We start from the raw sequence: 18,600 nt of genomic DNA, 5'->3' as shown, positions 1-18,600 counted from the left end.
ATGGTCTGACACTTGAGAAGGAACAAAGAGAAGGGAATGGATGGGTTATGAAAAGGCTCAAACTACAGTGCATAGTTGAAAACAAGTTTTGGTCAGGCCATAGTATAGTGTTAAGTCCCACAAAAATGTTCATGCTTTGTTATTGACCAGGATATTCCATAAGAAGCATGGATTTAGCACAAATCAGAAATAGATCTAGAGAAGCAGTAGCTGGAGATTTCAGTTAAGTATAATCCCCAGAGCAGGAGATCTGAATGACACATTTCATGTCTACTTCAACTGACAAAAGTTTTTAAAGAATTTTAAGAATTGTCTGAATTATCTATTAAGAGGCACCAGATACAGTATCAAAAGAGAGTTATTTAAGATTTTCTTGTTAATGTTTTGTCAAACTAGATGATCATTTTAATTTTTCAATGGTTTCAAAGAGATTTTTTTAAACAATTGCAATAATATTAGTTTATCATTCTATTTAAATTCTCTGAGCCTTTTTAGTCTTCATATGTGTGCCTTTCTCCAAATATGGGAAGATTCCATTCATAATATCTGCATGTGCTTTTTATGAATTACATTTTTATTTTTCCTCTTCGTAAAGGAACTCCAAATATAACAATGTTAGACACTTTGTCATACCATATGCCTCTAAAGCATTGTTCATTTTATTCAATCAGTTCTTCTCTCTATTGTTCAAGTTGTGTAATTTCTATTGCTCTATCTGCAAATTCATTCAATTCTTTATCTGACATCACCATTCCATTACTGAGTTAATTCCATGACAGTTTTGTTGTTGTTGGGCTTTTTCAGCTCTACAATTACCATTTGTTTTGGCTTTATGTCTTCTATTTCTTTGCTGGGACTTTATATTTTTAAATTAATCTTAAAAGTATTTAAGGAGTGTTTGCATAATAACTGCTTTAAAGTGCTTGGCCAATAATTCCAAAATCTATGTCACTATACACTTGGTGTTCATTGCTTTTACCATGACAGTTAAGATATTCCTGTTTCTTCTACTAATAAAGTTTGCATTTTATATTACAAATTTTGATTTTAATTTCAGGGTACTTTGTATCTTATTTAATCTTAAGGAGATCATGAATGGTTTTGCTATATTTGGCAAACAACTTAGTACATTCAGGTTACAAGTTCTACCCCATTTGTTATGGATTCAATCTCAGTTAATGTTTTATGGTCTTTGCAGTGTTTTTCAAATATTCTCTGTGTGTGATATCAAGTGGATAGCACAAGTGGATATTGTCAGACCAGGGCAATGATCTGTCTGTTCATTCAGTATCAGTAATATTTATGGGAATCAGGATCAATTCCCTGCACATTAAGGTTGGGGTTGAGGCTAGGAATGCATAAAAAGATTTATTGGGTCACTTCCCCAAGCTCATTCCCCTCCATAATGACAATAATAATACTCTCTTGTTCCCTGGAGCTGGCTCTTTCAGTCCTATAGCCAATAATTTGAAACTTTTTTACTCTACTCTGCCACGCACTTTCATGACTGTGCCCATATATAGAGTTAAGCATTAAGAAGAAAGTAAAAGTAATCAATGGTGGTTCATCTGAATGTGTCTACCATTAAATTCTCTGGGAAAGAATGGTTCTTACAGAGAATTTGGATTCCTGAAGGTTTCCATCGAGTTTGAGCCACCATTACTAAGGGATGTATTAAAGACTGGAGTGCAAAACAGTGAAAGGTGCATATAAGGAGAGATTTCACATTATATCAGAGTGTTAGGAGCTTCTCTAATCTTTTGAGACAGAATTAGTGTTTTGTTTGAAAGCTCCCTGTAGGCACCAAGAGATCATGTTATATTAGTGTTGAATAACAATAAAAGAAAAATGGTAAAATCACCACTACTCTGGAGCTACTTTGAAATGTAATTTTTTCCCAATTGACTTGGTACTACTTACTTTTCAGTATCTTAAAATAGCTATGCCATGATTTCTGTCCAAGTTTTGTAATAACATAGATACGTGCCTCTTTTGCTATCTGTACCAGTTAATTTTATAAAGGTAACATTAACATTATACTAAATCCTGAAAATAATGTACACAGAGAAACATTCAAAGGAGTATACATGTGAAAATTCACTTAAGGCCATAATATATTTATTTTTATTCATAATAAAGAGAAATGCTAAACAAACAAATCATTGTTGAAGGAAATTAGAGACCTAAGTATATAGAAATATGTATCATATTCTTGGATTAAAGCATTAAGTGATTTTAAGGTGGTGAACTCTTCAAATACAACTACAAATTAAGAACACTTATCAAAGATACCCAGGGTTTTCCTTGAAAGTGACAAAGTGATCCTAAAATTGACATGTAAACACAAAAGCCCTAGAATAACTAAAACAATCTTTGAACAGAAGAATGAATTTGGTGCACGCACACATTTTCTAATTTCTAAACTTGCTGAAAAGATATGATTTCAGTGAAAGCAGCAGAGTAAGCACTGACCAAACTTAAAAGTTTCATAAATTTTTTTTAAAGGCAAACATTTTCAGAATACTTTTTTTCAAAACTCTATAAGTTTATCAATTGCTTGTAGGATTCAAGAAAAAAATGCACAAAACTCCATCAAGTATACTAGTATGAAAATAATGCATATAACAGGACAAAAAGATAGAGGAATAAAGAAAAACTGAGGACATAATAGCCCCCTAAATTCCCAAATTTGATGGGAAAATGTAAATTCACAAATTTAAGAAGGTCAATGAATTTCAAGTAAGAGGAACTTATGAAGAGACAAACTATAATCAAACTGTTGACAGACAAAGACAATCTTCAAATCATCATGAAAGAAGGTTATTAAGCCAATCCAAAAAAATCAAGGGCCAAACATTCTTTCTCATGTTTACCTAACACACAATAAGTTGTGGAGGGAAGAAAAGAAGTTTGGTGAATTCAACAAAAGGCAATGATATGAGATGAAAATAGGAAACACAGTAAAATGAATCAGACATAACTTTTCTATGTTCATAAACGAATACATAAACAGTAAAATACCACATCATGCACAACCACAAGAATGGGATACTAATTAGAATAAGTGATATTGCATGTATGTATAATATGTCAAAATACACTCAACTATCATTTCTATCTAAAAATAACAAATAAAAAAGAAAGAAGAGACACTATGTAAATGGAAACTTCAATCATACAAACATGATTTCTATTCAGAAAATATGGAAAACAGAAGGCAGTGAAATGACATATTAGAAATGGTGAAAGAAAAGAAAAAGAAATCCAACCACAACTACTTTATTTGTTGAGGAATATTCTTCAAAATTAGAGGAGAATTTAAGCTAGTATCAGATAAATAAAATTTAAGAGTTTGTACCATTTTAATATCTGTTTTACCTGAAATGTTAAAGGGGTTCTTCTAGTCTGAAATAAATGGAAATTAGACGATAACTTCAATCCACATAAAGAAATAAAAACCACTAGTAAACTAGCTGCAATAGGTAAATATAAGAAAGTTCTAATGACTTTGTTAGTAATTTCATTTACTTCCATCTGATTTTAAAAACAACTACACAAAACAAAAACTACTAAACCACAATAATAGAGACAACATATATAAAGGTATGAGTTATTATAATATCATACAGGTACAAGAGAAAGAGCTTTATAGGAGCAAATATTTTATAATTTCAAAATTAAATTGGTAATATTCTGTAATGAATTACTATACATTGATACGTTAATTGAAGTCCCCATGACAATTGGGCTATGAAAATAAGTCAAAATATATACCAAAAGAAATGATAAGAAACATAAACAGTACAAAAGGTAATAATGATTTAACACAAAACAAATTCATATTGGAGAAATTCAGAAACAAAAATGCTATGACATACAGAAAACCGCAACAGAATGATCTGAGTATATTTTATCTTACAAGCCTCTTTATTTAATATAAATGGAATAAGCTATCCAATAAATAAACAGAAATTGACAAAGTGTGCAGCATAAAAGGAAAAAGAAACTTGATATAACTAAAGAGAAATTTGTTCTAAATTAAAGATACAATTAGGCTGAACATAAAATGATGGAGAAATGTAACTCATGTGAATCATTCACAAAGGAAAGCTACAGTGGATTTGCTAACATCAAAAAAAAATGGAATTTAATACAGAATTTGCTAAGAAAAATAAAGACATATAATGGTAATACAAATTATTGATGAATATGAAACTAGCCTCAAAATAGGATGAAGCAAATGCTGTCAACTGAGAGAAAAATAGTAATTAAAAATAGTGGGAAATGTCCTTATTTCAGTTTCAATAATGGCTATGGAAAGTAGACATTAAGTCAACAGCTAAAAGCATTATCAATACTATGAACCATGTAGCCTTAAGATTTTTATCTGTAAAACATTACATTGAGGGGTTGGGGTTGTGGCTCAGTGGTAGCGCACTCACCTAGCATGCACAAGGCACTGGGTTCCATCCTCAGCACCACATAAATGTAAAATAAAGATATTGTGTCCACCTAAAACTAAAAAATAAATATTTAAAAAAACATTACATTAACTAATGTATATGTTATATATTTCTCTCAAAGTAGACAAAATATTCTCCTGGAGAAAATATATTGTAGAAAATCAGTCACTATGATGTTGAAAGAACTAAAATCATACAAAGTATGTTTTCTGACCATAAAAGAGAAAAATTATGAGTCAAATACAAAAGGAAATACTGGAATTATCAAACTTGTGAAAATAAAAAGTAAAACTATTAAATAACCAACATATTATTGAAAGAATTACAAGGAAATTTGAAAGTATGTGTAAATGAGAGATACTGTAGTATACCATTCAAAATTACATGAAAAGCAGGTAAAGAAGAACTTAAAATTATAGCAGCAAATGTCTACCTTAAAAAGTATGTTAGTCTGCATTCCATCACTTGAAAAACTACCTGAGATAATCTTTTTATAAGAAAGAAAGGTATACTGTGGGTCATGCTTTCAGAGGTTTCAGTCCATGAATAGTGGTAAGGCCCATTGTTTTAGGGCCTATGTTAAGTCAATAAAATATGGTGGGAGAAAGCATTGGAGGAAGCTACTCATCTCACAGTTTCTGGAAACCAAAGAAAAATAATATAATGTTAAACATTCCCAATTAAAGGCATCCCCCAATGACCTAGGATCTCCTACTTGGCCCTACCTCTTAAATGTTCCACCACCTCAAACATTGCTACCTGGTGAAGCAAGCCTTTATTAAATTTGCCTTTGAAGGACATAAAAGATCCAAATTATTGCATTCTGACTCTGGTTCCCAAATATTAACGTCCCTCTCAAGATGTAAAATGCATTTAATCCATCTCTAAGAGCTCCCAAAGTCTTAAGTATTCCAGCATTGCTCAAAGGACTAGGGTAGTCTTGTGCCTATGGACTTTCTGGTTGAGGTCATAGTCACATTTGGGCTTATCCTCAATTTTTTTCCACATGTGTGCCATGTCCCTTGTACCTATAGGCTTCTGGATTCTCCATTATAGCTGTGGTTTTATTGTCACAGATTCATGCATCATTTTACAGGGGCTTGTAGCAGGGACATAGATACTGCCACAAAATACCTGGTCCTCCAGGGCTTTTCTTTGAAATTTCAGGGGAAGTCTCCATGACCTCATAACTTTTGCCTTCTGAATGTCCATAAAACTAGCCTTACATTGAGGACACCAAGATCTGCTGCCAGCATGCAGCATATCTGGACCTTTTGACTATGACATCAGTGGCCTCAGAGCACTTTCAGAAATGAACACAGGGAAGTGAATCCTGGAGAAATATTTTCTTAGGCAGCCTTGTGTTAGCATGGCACTCTGGGGCTCTCTTCTTAAATAAAATCTTTGAAACTATTTTATACCTTTATAGCTTTGAGCCTATGATGGATGGGGTCTTGCCAATTCTTGGGATGCCCTCCAGGCATCTTCCCTGATGTCCTATTCTACTTCCTTATAATGTAACAAAATCTCTTTAGAACAGAATTCTTGGTAGCACCATTAAACATGTCCCTTCTCAAAAAAAAAAAAAAAAAAAACTACCAAGTTTTCCAAATTTTTCTGCTCCACTCTTTGATCCTGGTTCTCATAGTAAGTTCTGCTAACAGAAGTCAATAATGCTCATGCCACTTCCTGTGTATTTTACTTTCTTGAAGTTTTTTCACAGATGAATTAAGATACCATATTTAAATTCAACCACCCATGGATTCTCAGGGTATGCACCTAATGCAATCAAATTTTAGAGAAGCCTTTAGTCCAATTCCAAATATAGTGTTCATTTATACCTAAAACTTGTTGAACACATCCTTTACATTTGGCATTTTTATTAGGATTCTGATATTCTGAGTCCTCCCAAGACTCATTCATTAAGCATCACTTATAGCTTTCTAGGATTTTTCTAGCCTGTTTCTCTAAGCTTTTCCAAATTCCTTCTTCAAACCAATTCCAAAAACTCTTTCACATCATCTCAGGTATGGTCACAGCAATGACTCTAATTTTTGGTAAAAATTTTATGTGGTAGTCAGATTTCCATCGTTTTGAGAAAATACATAAGAAAGTCAACCTGAAAATAGAAAAGGTTTATTTTGGCTCATGGTTTTGAAGGTTTAATTCCATGGTTGATTGGCCCACTACTTTTGGGCTTAAGACAAGGCAATAAATAGTGGTAGATGAATATGTTAGACAAAGCTGCTCAATTTATGGCACCTGAAAAGCAAAGCTAGAGATAGAAGAGGACTAGAGTCCTAATACCTGCTTCCAGGGCATGCCCCAATAATCTAACATTTGTGCAGTAGGCCCAACATCTTAAATTTTCCACCCTCCCCAAATATCATACCCAAATATCATAGTGGGCTTGAGACCAAGTCTTTAACATATAAAACTTTGGAGGGCACTTTAACAAACCATAGAAGTAAAAATATCTCAAACTGATCATCCAGCTATTTGTCTTAAGAATCAGAAGAGCAAATAATTATTAGAAGGAAATACTATAAATTACAACAAAAATTATCAAAATAAGTATATGATAAACAATAGAGAATACTAAGGATACAAAATTGGTTCTAGAATAACATCAATAAAATTGACAAACCTTGGGGCTGATGTCATGCCCCAGTGGTGGAACACTTGCTTAGCATGTGTGAGGCACAGGATTTGAATCTCAGCACTAAACAGAAAAATAAAATAAGCATGTGTCCTTCTACAACTAAAACTATTTCAAAAACTGACAATCCTAGCTCAAATGGCAATGAAAAAAAAATAGAACTATCAAATAATTAACTTTTTTTGCCATAACCAAAACATCTTACAAGAACAACTTAGAGGGGAAAGAAAAATTTATGTTATTTCACAGTTTGAGGATACAGTGCATGATAATCTGGCTCTGGGCTTGAGGTGAGGTAGAATATCATGCTGGAAGGTCAGGATAGAGGAAGGCTGCTCATCTCATTGTTGAGAGCCACAGCCGAATGGGCCCCAGCAAACTTCTAGCTGATTGGCTCACCATGGCCCCAGCAAACTTCCAGCTGCCAGCTGATTGGCTCCTCTGTGGTGATGCTAATTGGTCTGTTTTCCCACCCTTTCAGACCATGGAGCTGCTCATTGGGGGACTTTTTTGGCTCCACCCACACGACCCATCCTGCCTCAAGAGCAGGAGGAGTGGGGGGGTTGAGAGGCTTGTGGGAAGCTGGTGGTGGCAGTTGAGCTCTGAGGGAATTCCTGAAGAGCTCCTGTGGTGCAGCCTGTGTGTTCTAAAAATAAAGTTCGTTTCTTTTGACAAGTGGCTCCTGAATTATGCCCAGCCAGACTGCGGCATTTGGTGGCCCACACGGGGAACGACTGAGTGTAAGGGATAAGGTAAACTGCTCTCCCCTGAGGGCAGGGCGAGAGGATGAGTAGCCATTTTAAGATTCTTCTTTCATTTTCTTTCACTTTTGTTTTAAGTTGCCTGTCCCTGGAGATGGGTGAGGTGGAAGAAAAACCGCTCATATCTGAGGAAAAACTATTTGCGTCTGAGGAAAAGATAGGGAGAAAGGACGGATGGACATTTCAGGAGGATAGAAAGGCTGATATAATGATTTTTTGTTGTTCCATTTTTTTTGCATTCTGTTTCGGTTTTGTTTGGTGTTATCTTGTTGGGTTGTATTATAGTTATAGTAGAAATATGGGATCAGAAATTAGTAAAAAACAAACCGAAAGAGTGTTAAGTAAATTGTTAGAGGAAGGAGGCATCCCAGTAAAATCAAGAACAATCAGGGCATATGTTGATACAATACAAAAATGTAGCCCATGGTTTTTAAGGAGGAGTTGTTAAATATATCACAATGGAACCATCATGGTGAAGATTTAAAAAGAATAGAAAAGAAAAGCCCAGGAACTCTGCCAGTTGGCACATTGCCATTGTGGACGTTCGTATCTTGTTTGCATAGTCCAAAGCCTTCAGTTCAGATAATGGTAGAGGAAGGAGACGACATATTGATTCAAGTAAAAGAGAAGGTCTTTCAAGTTAGTCAGACAGAGGAAAAGATTCAAGTAAAAGAGAAGGTCTCTCAAGCTAGTCAGAGGAAAAAAATCAAGTAAAAGAGAAGGTCTCTTAAGCTAGTCAGAGGAAGAAAGTTTAGAGCAGAAAAAGCCATCAGGGGAAAAGTTACAACAGGAGACTGCTACTAACACCTTTCTATCACCAAAGGGCATAAGTGTCCAACTAACAGTGCCACCTCCATATGCTCGGAGGCCCCCAACCCCCGTAGTTATAGATGGGATCCTGAGACAGGACCTCAAATATTGTCATGCCCTGTATTTGACCAGGCAGGAGGGCAGTGAATTCGCCATGCTTTAGATTTCAAAACAGTGAAAGAGCTAAAAGAGGCTGTAACAACCTATGGTCCTCAAGCACCCTTCACTGTAAGCATGGTCAAATCTATTACCAACTTGAACATGACGCCAGCAGATTGGACTAGTATGTGTAAAGCTGTGCTAAATGGAGGACAATACCTGTTATGGAAGGTTGCCAATGAGGAATTTTGCAAGGAGACGGCTAGGAGAAGTGCAGCAGCTGGTTATCCTCAGAGAAATCTAGATATGTTGTTAGCAAAGGGACCTTATGAGGATCAGCAGCAACAAATTGCATATGATCCTGCCATATACTTACAAATTGCTATAGATATGGTTAGAGCATGGAACACTTCACCAGGACATGGAGGTTTACAAGGTCAATTATCTAAGGTAATACAAGGAACTAATAAAATTTACGCTGAATTTGTAGATAGGCTTATTCAAACAACTACCAGAGATTTTGGGAATACAGAACAAGCAATGCCATTAATAAAACAACTCACTTATGAGCAAGCAAATCGTTGGTGCAGAGAGGTCATTAGACCATGGAAACATGAAGATTTAAACATATATATTAAATTATGTAGAGATATTAATGAACAAGGGCAAGTCTTGGCAGCTGCAGTACAACAGGTTTTAGATGCCAGGCCAAAAACATGCTACAATTGTGAGCAAACAGGATATTTTAAAAGGAATTGACCCATAGGAGGAGGGTTTAACAACACTAGGTATCAAAGGAGTAGAATATCGGGTATTTGCCCACAATGCCATAGAGGGAGACATTGGGTTAATGAATGCCATTCTCAAACCCCATAGAGGGTACTCTGTTATCAAAAAATGGACAAGGACCAGGTGTTTACTCACGATATTGTGGAGAAAGGCATTGGGCTCCATTGCCAAAAAACGGACAGGGGGGACCAATGCTCCAGGGCCCAGGACCACAAATATACAGGGCACTGGAGGAAACCAGCAACCCTATCAAGGTAGTGCCCAGGACACATTATCCATTAGATTCCTCACTAGACAAACCAGAGGAAGCGCAGGATTGGACATCTGCGCCTCCACCAGAGCAGTACTAACTCCAGAGATGGGAGTTCAAATCATTCCCACAGAGGTAAAATTACCTCTCCCCAAAGGAACCATAGGCTTATTATTAATTGGGTAATTGATCCCAATTATGAAGGTGAAATAAAAATTATAGCCAGTTCTCCAAAGGGTATATCAGTAATTTCACCAGGAGATAGAATAGCACAGTTATTAATAATACCCAGCCTATATGATAAATTTTCCAGTCGTACTGTAGAAAGAGGTTCTAGGGGATTAGGCTCCACAGGTGTAGATTGGGCTATGCTGTCTTTAAATTTAGATTCTTGCCCCATGCTAAAACTAAATATTCAAGGATTTGAATTTAATGGGCTACTGGATACACGTGCAGACCTTAGCATCATCTCTCGTCAAGAATGGCCAAATCATTGGCCATTACAACAAGGCACTCAAACACTTCAAGGCCTAGGAGTGGCGACTAATGCCCATAGAAGTGCAATGTAATTAGAGTGGAAGGATCTTGAAGGATGTGAAGGAACTATACAGCCATATGTATTGGATCATCTTCCCGTAAATTTATGGGGACGAGATGTCCTAGAACAATTAAGGCTCACATAAACAAATAACATCAATTCAAATATGTCCACTATTATGGATACACAAGGTTTTAGGAAAGGAAAAAAGATTAGGAGAACAAGAACAAGGTATAGCAGCACCAATACAAATAGATCAAGGAACAGACAGACATGGATTGGATTTTCAGGAGGGGTCACTGAGACAATAAAAATTACTTGGAAATCAGAAAGACCAGTATAGGTTCCTCAGTGGCCCCTGACTAAAGAAAAAATACAAGCAGCCCATGACCTGGTCAAACAACAATTAGCGGAGGGACATATACAACCTTCTGTACCTCCCCATAATACTCCCATTTTTCTCATCAAAAAGAAATCTGGTAAATGGAGATTATTGCAAGATTTAAGAGCCATTAATAATGAGATGGTTATTATGGGACCTGCTCAATCGGGGATTCCTCAATTGTCTGCTTTGCCAAAAACCTGGTATGTTTTAGTTATAGATATTAAAGATTGATTTTTTTTTTTGGTTCCAATTCATCCGGAGGATAGTCCACGTTTTGCATTTACTATCCTTGCACTGAATCATGAAGGTCCTGATCAGAGATATGAATGGAAAGTACTCCCTCAAGGGATGGCTAATAGTCCAACTATGTGTCAAATTTATGTTAACAAAGTAATCCAGCCACTTAGAAATCAAAATCCTGAACTACAAATATTTCACTATATGCTTCTACCTCTTTTAAACACTTTTGCTCATTATTTGGCATTACTCATATAACAGGACTCCTATACAATCCACAGGGACAAGGCATAGTTGAAAGAGCTCATAAAACTATTAAAATGTACTTATTAAAGCAAAAAGACGGAATTGGGAAGGGGTATATATCCCCCAAAGATAAACTTAAAATAACCCTTTTACTCTAAACTTTTTAAATTTGGATTCATCCGGGCTTAGTGTTGCGGAAAGGCATATGTGTCCAAAAAATGTGCATAAGCCCAAGGTACTTTGGAAGGATATTCTAACAGGACAAAGGAAAGGTCCTGACCCAGTAATTGTCTGGAGTCGGGGGTCTGTTTGTGTGTTTCCACAGGGAGAACAGCAGCCGATTTGGATTCCAGAGAGATTAACTAAAGCGATTTCTACAGACCAAAACGAAGGAGATTTGGCTCAAATCCATAACAGTTGATATCCAGAACTCCAGTTTGGCTATCCTTACATCTGCGACAGAACCAGGATGCTTTTTTCAATATCTATTTTATTATTGCCCTTTCCCACATCATGAAGTTCTATTTTGTTTTTTGAGCTCATACAGACTTAGGTTAATGTTTTGCTGATCAGTTTTATTTTTTGACTATAAAGTTTTTAAACATTGCAATGGAGATTTCACCTGTAAAAAGTTATAAAGCCTTTACTATTATGTTATGTGTTGTATGTATTATATTATGTGTGCACACTTGTGTTTTGTGTTGTATGTTTGTATGTACATATGTTCATGTATCATATATGATGAGCGCTCATGAAAAAATGTATCCAAATTTTTTTTTTCTTATTCACCTGATTTAACTGGTTTAATTTAAATTGGGTAAATAGCTGTTGAGGATTGTTTTAATATGTGAACAAAAAAGGAGTTTAACAGATCTGTTTGTTTACTTTCACCTTTCCTTTTCATTATATTTAATAATTCTGTTCAGGATAATGTAAATTGTTCAGAAAATTGTTTTCTTTTAGTGCCTGCTGGAATGTTGGAATATTACATAATTTTTTCTTTAGGCATTATTGCCAGAATTCCTGTACTGGTGAAGACAAAGATGAAACCAATCTACAGCTTCTGCAATAGCTGTCACTGAACTGCTTGCAGAACTTGCCTGGATAATGTATCACTTGTATGCATTGTGAACTATCTGTTGGTGCAGCATCTTGTGGTAGTGTCGGGGTATTTTTGCTGATGGTGTCATTGGTGGTACAATTTTTCTAAAAGGAGCCATCACTGAACTGCTTACAGAACTTGCCTGGACTATGTATCTCTTGTATGCATTGTGAACTCACTTGTATGCATTGTGAACTATCTCTTGGTGCAGCGATGTGTGGTAGTGTTGGGGTATTTTTGCTGATGGTGTCATTGGTGGTACAATTTTTCCAAAAGGAGCCATCACTGAACTGCTTGCAGAACTTGCCTGGACTATGTATCACTTGTATGCATTGTGAACTCACTTGTATGCATTGTGGACTATCTGTTAGTGCAGGGACTTGTGGTAATGTTGTGGTATTTTTGCTGATGGTGTCATCGGTGGTACAATTTTTCCAAAAGGAGCCGTCAATTAGCTTGGTCTATTTTCCTCTCTTCTGCTTGTGATGGTCGTTCAACTAAAATTTGGGGGCCAACAGAGGTGAGGCAAAGAACCTCACCCCCCACCGCTGGTACAAAGACCTATCCACAGGTGTGGCTGTATGCTGGACCGGTAGTAAATGACGGGTAAGATCCAATTGCAATGGTACTAACCTAAGACAGGAGGCTGATGCCTTGAGGTCAGCTTATCCGATGACGGGTAAGAATCATATGTAGTATTGGACAACCTAAGGCAGGCACGGTCCCTAAGCCACATGCTTGTTGTTTAAACAGAGAGGGGGAGATGTTGAGAGCCACAGCCGAAGGGGCCTCAGCAAACTTCCAGTTGATTGGCTCACCGTGACCCCAGCCAACTTCCAGCTGCCTGCTGATTGGCTCCTCTACGGTGATGCTCATTGGGCTGTTTCCCCGCCCTTTCAGACCATGGAGCTGCTCTATGGGGGACTCTTTTGGCTCCGCCCACACGACCCAGCCAATCGGCCTCAAGAGCAGCAGGAGTGGGGGGTTGAGAGGCTCGTAGGAAGCTGGTGGTGGCAGTTGGGCTCTGAGGGAATTCCTGAAGAGCTCATGTGATGAGGCATGTGTGTTCTAAAAATAAAGTTCATTTCTGCTTGATAAGTGGCTCATGAATTGTGCCCAGCCAGACTGCGGCACTCATGTTAGCCAGGACAGAGAGAAAGAGAGATTGCTGGATAGAAGCTCAGCCTTTTTCAGGGCACAATTCTAGTGACTTCCTTCCTACAACTATGTCCTCCTTTCCAGTAGTCAATTCAGGATCATCATATTAATCAACTAAAGTGGTCAGAGCCCTCATGATCTGATCCTTTCTCTAAAACCTCACCTCTAAACAGAAGAACATGTGGGAGATGCCAGATACAAATCATAATATAATGTCTTTAACCACCCCCCAAAAAACTCATGTCCATCTTTCAATGAAAAATATATTCAGTCAATCTCAGAGTCCTCTTGGTTAATAGTTTATGCATTGCTCAATACCCAATTGCAAAATCTGCACAAAAAATCAAGGGAAACTCTTAGTTGTAGGCTCCTATAAAAACTAAAAGGTAAATCACACAGTTCTTATAGTTAATGGTACAGAGTAAACATTTCCATTATGAAAGGGAGAGATAGGACCATAGGAAGAAGAAATGGAGTCAAAGCAAGACCAAAATCTAAATTTTGTTATCTGAGGCACAGTGTGTAAGATCTGATCACCAAAGTGTTTAAGGAGCCCAACACCTCTGGGTTCTGGTTGAAGTTCACCTGGCCCCTTCCTTGTGCTGCCTGTTTTCACTACCTAAATTTTTTTCTTGGCAGACATTTCATATTCTTGGCATCTCTAACTTCTTGGGGTCTCTATTGCAGCTTCAGTTTCACACTTCCAGCTTCATTGCCTTCTCATAGGCTATCTGCAGATATTTCAACTCTGACTTATATTGTGAGGTATCTTATTCCTTCTTTTGAAATCAGAATCCATGCTGACTCCTTTGTAAAAATTTACAAGCTAATAACCAAATTCTCATTAAAATGTGATGGACACAGAATACATAACAATTTTGAAAAAGAAGAACAATTATGAAAGACTGAACTCTTCCTGATTTCTTAACCACAATGTTATGGTAATCAAGATAGTGTGGTGCCAGAATAAAGGTAGACATTATCAATAAATAGAATTGTGAGTCCAGAAATAAATCCATACATTTATGATCAATTGATGTTTGACAAGTGTTCTTGTATTATTAGATATGAGATATCCCATAAAATGCCCTGAGTAAAGCAAGGCAAAAATGTTCACATATGGAATGTTTAGATTATGGGAGCTATAATCCAATCAGTGGATTGATCCATTGGATTAATTGCATAGGAACTATAGCTAGGTAATATGTATCTGAAGGCTTTAGAACCCTGGGGATGTGATTTGAGGGTTGATGTTTTGTACCTGGTAAGCCAGAATCTCTATCTTATTCCATGTTTGCATGTCCTGAGTTGATTTTCTCTGTTGTCTCCTTCCACCATGATGTTCTATCTATCTTGAGCCCAGAGCTATGAGTTTGGCCAATCGTGGACTGAACCACTGAAAATGTGAGCCAAATTCTTCTCTAAGTTGTTCTTGCAATGTATTTTGGGTCATAGAGATTCAAGGCTGAATACAACAAGTTCTAAAACAATTCTAGAGGTAAAGAACATCCTTTAAAATAAATTTCACTGAAATAATTGGATATCCACATGCAAAAACTTAAGTTGCATAGCAAAACAAGAAAATAATATATTTTAAGATGAGGAAATATCTGAATAGATAGTACTTCAAAAAATATACAGAAGAGCTAGGGATATAGCTCAGTTGGTAGAGTGCTTGCCTAGCATGCACAAAGTCCTGGGTTCAATCCCCAGCACCACAAAAACAAAACAAAAACCTTTGGGCTGGAGATGTGGCTCAAGAGGCAGCGCGCTCGCCTGGCATGCGTGCAGCCCGGGTTCGATCTTCAGCACCACATACAAAGATGTTGTGTCAGCCAAAAACCAAAAAATAAATATTAAAAAATTCTTTCTCTCTCTCTCAAAAAATATACACAAAAGACTTATTAAGTTATAACAAAAATTGTGCTCAGCATTTTTAGACATTAGAAAAATCTAATTAAACCACAATAAGATCCCCCTTCAAAACATTTTGATGTTTATAATAAAAAGACATATAAACAGTCAAATAGGATGAGAAAAAGTGATATATATATACATATATACACATATTTATATACATAATACACATATTGCTGTTGTAAATGTAAATAAAAAAGAATATAATTGAAAACACATGGTAAGTCTTTAAAACATTAAACATAATGTTATTATATGGCACAACAATGTTTCTAGGTATACGCTACCAAATAGTAAACATAAGATAATGCAAAATTACATAAACAAATATTCAAATTAAGCTTTACTCATAATAGCAAAATAGTAAAAATAACGAAAACTATGGTATATAAAAAGAATATGGTATGTTCACACAATGAGATATCATCCAATCATAAAGACAGAAGTACAGATATATGTTACAACACAAATCTTTAAAATGTTATGTTAAGAGAAATAAACTGATATAGAAGACTGAATTTTGGAAGCTTGTATTTATATGAAATGTCCAGAATATTAGTATTTGACAGAATGATTGAGGTAGAATAAGAAATGACTACTACTGTTTTTAATTTATTTACAGGGTGATTACAATTTGTGCATTTAGTTAAACCAAATGAATGGTACACTTTAGTATGGGGATATAATTGATGTAGGTATTATCTAAATTTAAAAAGAAAAAAAGCTCATTATTTATCTACAGCAATCAGTAAATCATGGTAGTGTTTTCTCCACACTAGTGGCCTCAGCCTCTAATAATGACCATTTTACTCTCAACTTCTGTGCAATGAAATATTTTAGAGTACAAATAAGAATGAGATGATACAGTATTCACCTTTCTGTATGCAACTTATTTCACCTAATATAATGTTCTTCATTCCCCTACATCTTGTTTCAAATGACATATTTTATTCAATTTTATGGCCAAATAGTAATTTATTTGGTATGTATGTGTATATATATCATGTATTTATCCACTTAACAGTTGATGAACATTTAGGTCATTTATATTTTTTGGCTATTGTGAATAATGCTTTAGTGAACATGGAAGTGCAGATATCTTTCACATACTGGTTTCATTTTCTTTGGATAAGCACCTAGTGGTGTCATTGCTAGATCATATCAAAGTTCCATTTCAAGTTATTGAATTACATCCTTACTATTTTCCATGATAGCTGTATTAATTGCTATTCCAAAGAATAGTGTGCCAGAGTTATTATTTCTCCAAATCCTTGTTAGCACTTGACCTTTAGTCTTTTTGATAATAGCCATTCTTACTGGGGTGAGATCATATCTCAATGGTTTTATTATACAATTCTTTGATAAGGACTAGATAGTTTCACTTCTGAGTTCTTACAAATATATAAATAAGAATTAATGTCAAATATCTTTGTATTATTCAAACAAAATAGAAGAGAAATTCTCCCAAGCACATTCTATGAGGCCATCATTACCATGATAAGAAAATCAGAGGAGGGCAAAACAACAATGAAAAAAGAAAACTATAGGCCAATATTGTCTATGAATATAAATGCAAAATTCCTCAAGAAAATACTATCACACACACAATGGACTGGGGTTGTGGCTCAGTGGTACAGCACTTGCTTAGCATGTCTGAGGCACTTGGATCACTCCTCAGCACTACATAAAAATAAACAAATAAAGGTATTGTGTCTATCTACAACTAAAATAAAATAAAATAAAAAGGTAGTAGCACACTGAATCCCATACCATATTATAAACCTTTGTCAGTACGATCAAGTGGTATTCGTCTTAGGGATGAACTATTGTTCAACATATGCATATCAATAATATGATAGGCACATCAACAGAATTAAAACACAAATGACTAACAGATTCAGGAACAATTGTTGTATATGGTATATAAAAAGAATATGTAAAATATATAAAAGAATTTGGTATGTTCACACAATGGGATATCATCCAACCATAAAAACAAAAGTACAGATATATGTTACAACACAAATCTTAAAAACAGATATTGTTGATAAAATCCAATATCCTTTCCCAGTTGTCTGAGGAATCTCCATACTGGTCTCCATATTGGCTGCACCAATTTGCAATGTATGAGTGTGCCTTTTTCCCCACATCCTTGCCAACACTTATTGTTGCTGTTTGTATTCTTAATAGCTGCCATTCTGACTGGAGTGAATAAAATCTTAGAGTAGTTTTGATTTGCATTTTTCTAATTGCTAGAAATATTGAACATTTTTTCATATATTTTTGATTGATTGTATATCATCTTCTGAGAAGTTGTCTGTTCAGAAAAATATGTAACGCTTCACAAATTTGCATGTCATTCTTGCACAGGGGCCATGTTAATATTCTCTGTATGGTTCAAATTTTAGTATATGCGCTGCTGAAGCAAACACCAATCTCCAATCTTTATATGGACTATGTCTTAGAGAAAAGATAATGATTCTACAAATTTGTGGATAAATGATGTCCTGGTTAGCTGAATATCATAGTTTGTATCACAATTCACACACCAGTATTTTTGATGTAAAGATACAACCTTCTGATAAGTGTAATAATTCTAAATTCACTTTTTTAAATCAAGAAAGTAATACTTTGACTTTTGGCTTTCAAATTTTCTCAAGAATGTTTGACTCCATAAAAAAAAAATTTAGAACAAGTTCAGATCGGTTTATATACTCATTTTCCCCACATAAAAACAGCTTCCCTCATTAACAAAATCCAGTATGAAAGTGATGCAATTGTTATAATTGATGAATCTCTAAATAATTCTGAAACAAACACCATAATTTACATTATTTCATTCTCAGACTTGTACATTCTGTGAGTTATGACAAAGGTTTAATGATTTGTCCTCAACTGAGTGTTGCACAAAATAGTTACACTGGTCTAAAAACTCTCTGTGATCATTTTATTTATACTTCTCCTACACTCTTTGAAATTAGTTATTTATTATTACATCAATTGTTTACCTTTTACAGTATGTCATATTCTTGGAGTCATGTTGGTTTCTTTTGCTTAATAATATGCATTTATATTTTCTCCATAACTTTTTATGAACTGGCAATTCACTCTTTTTACTGCCAAATATTATTCCATTGTCTGGATACATCACAGTTTATTTATCCAATACTCTCTAAGACATCTTAC

General features: G+C 35.4%; 1 non-coding gene across 1 annotated transcript; it reads right to left on the bottom strand.

Moving 5' to 3' along the window:
• Positions 1 to 17,739: 17,739 nt before the first annotated feature.
• On the bottom strand, positions 17,740 to 17,846 carry LOC143639626 (U6 spliceosomal RNA). The gene has a single exon (XR_013154769.1). It is a non-coding gene; the product is annotated as a U6 spliceosomal RNA (small nuclear RNA).
• Between the last annotated feature and the right edge of the window lie 754 nt (positions 17,847 to 18,600).

The sequence above is a fragment of the Callospermophilus lateralis genome, chromosome X (assembly GCF_048772815.1).
Source record: "Callospermophilus lateralis isolate mCalLat2 chromosome X, mCalLat2.hap1, whole genome shotgun sequence".
Lineage (NCBI taxonomy): Eukaryota > Metazoa > Chordata > Mammalia > Rodentia > Sciuridae > Callospermophilus > Callospermophilus lateralis.
This window is presented reverse-complemented; position numbering and strand designations above follow the sequence as displayed.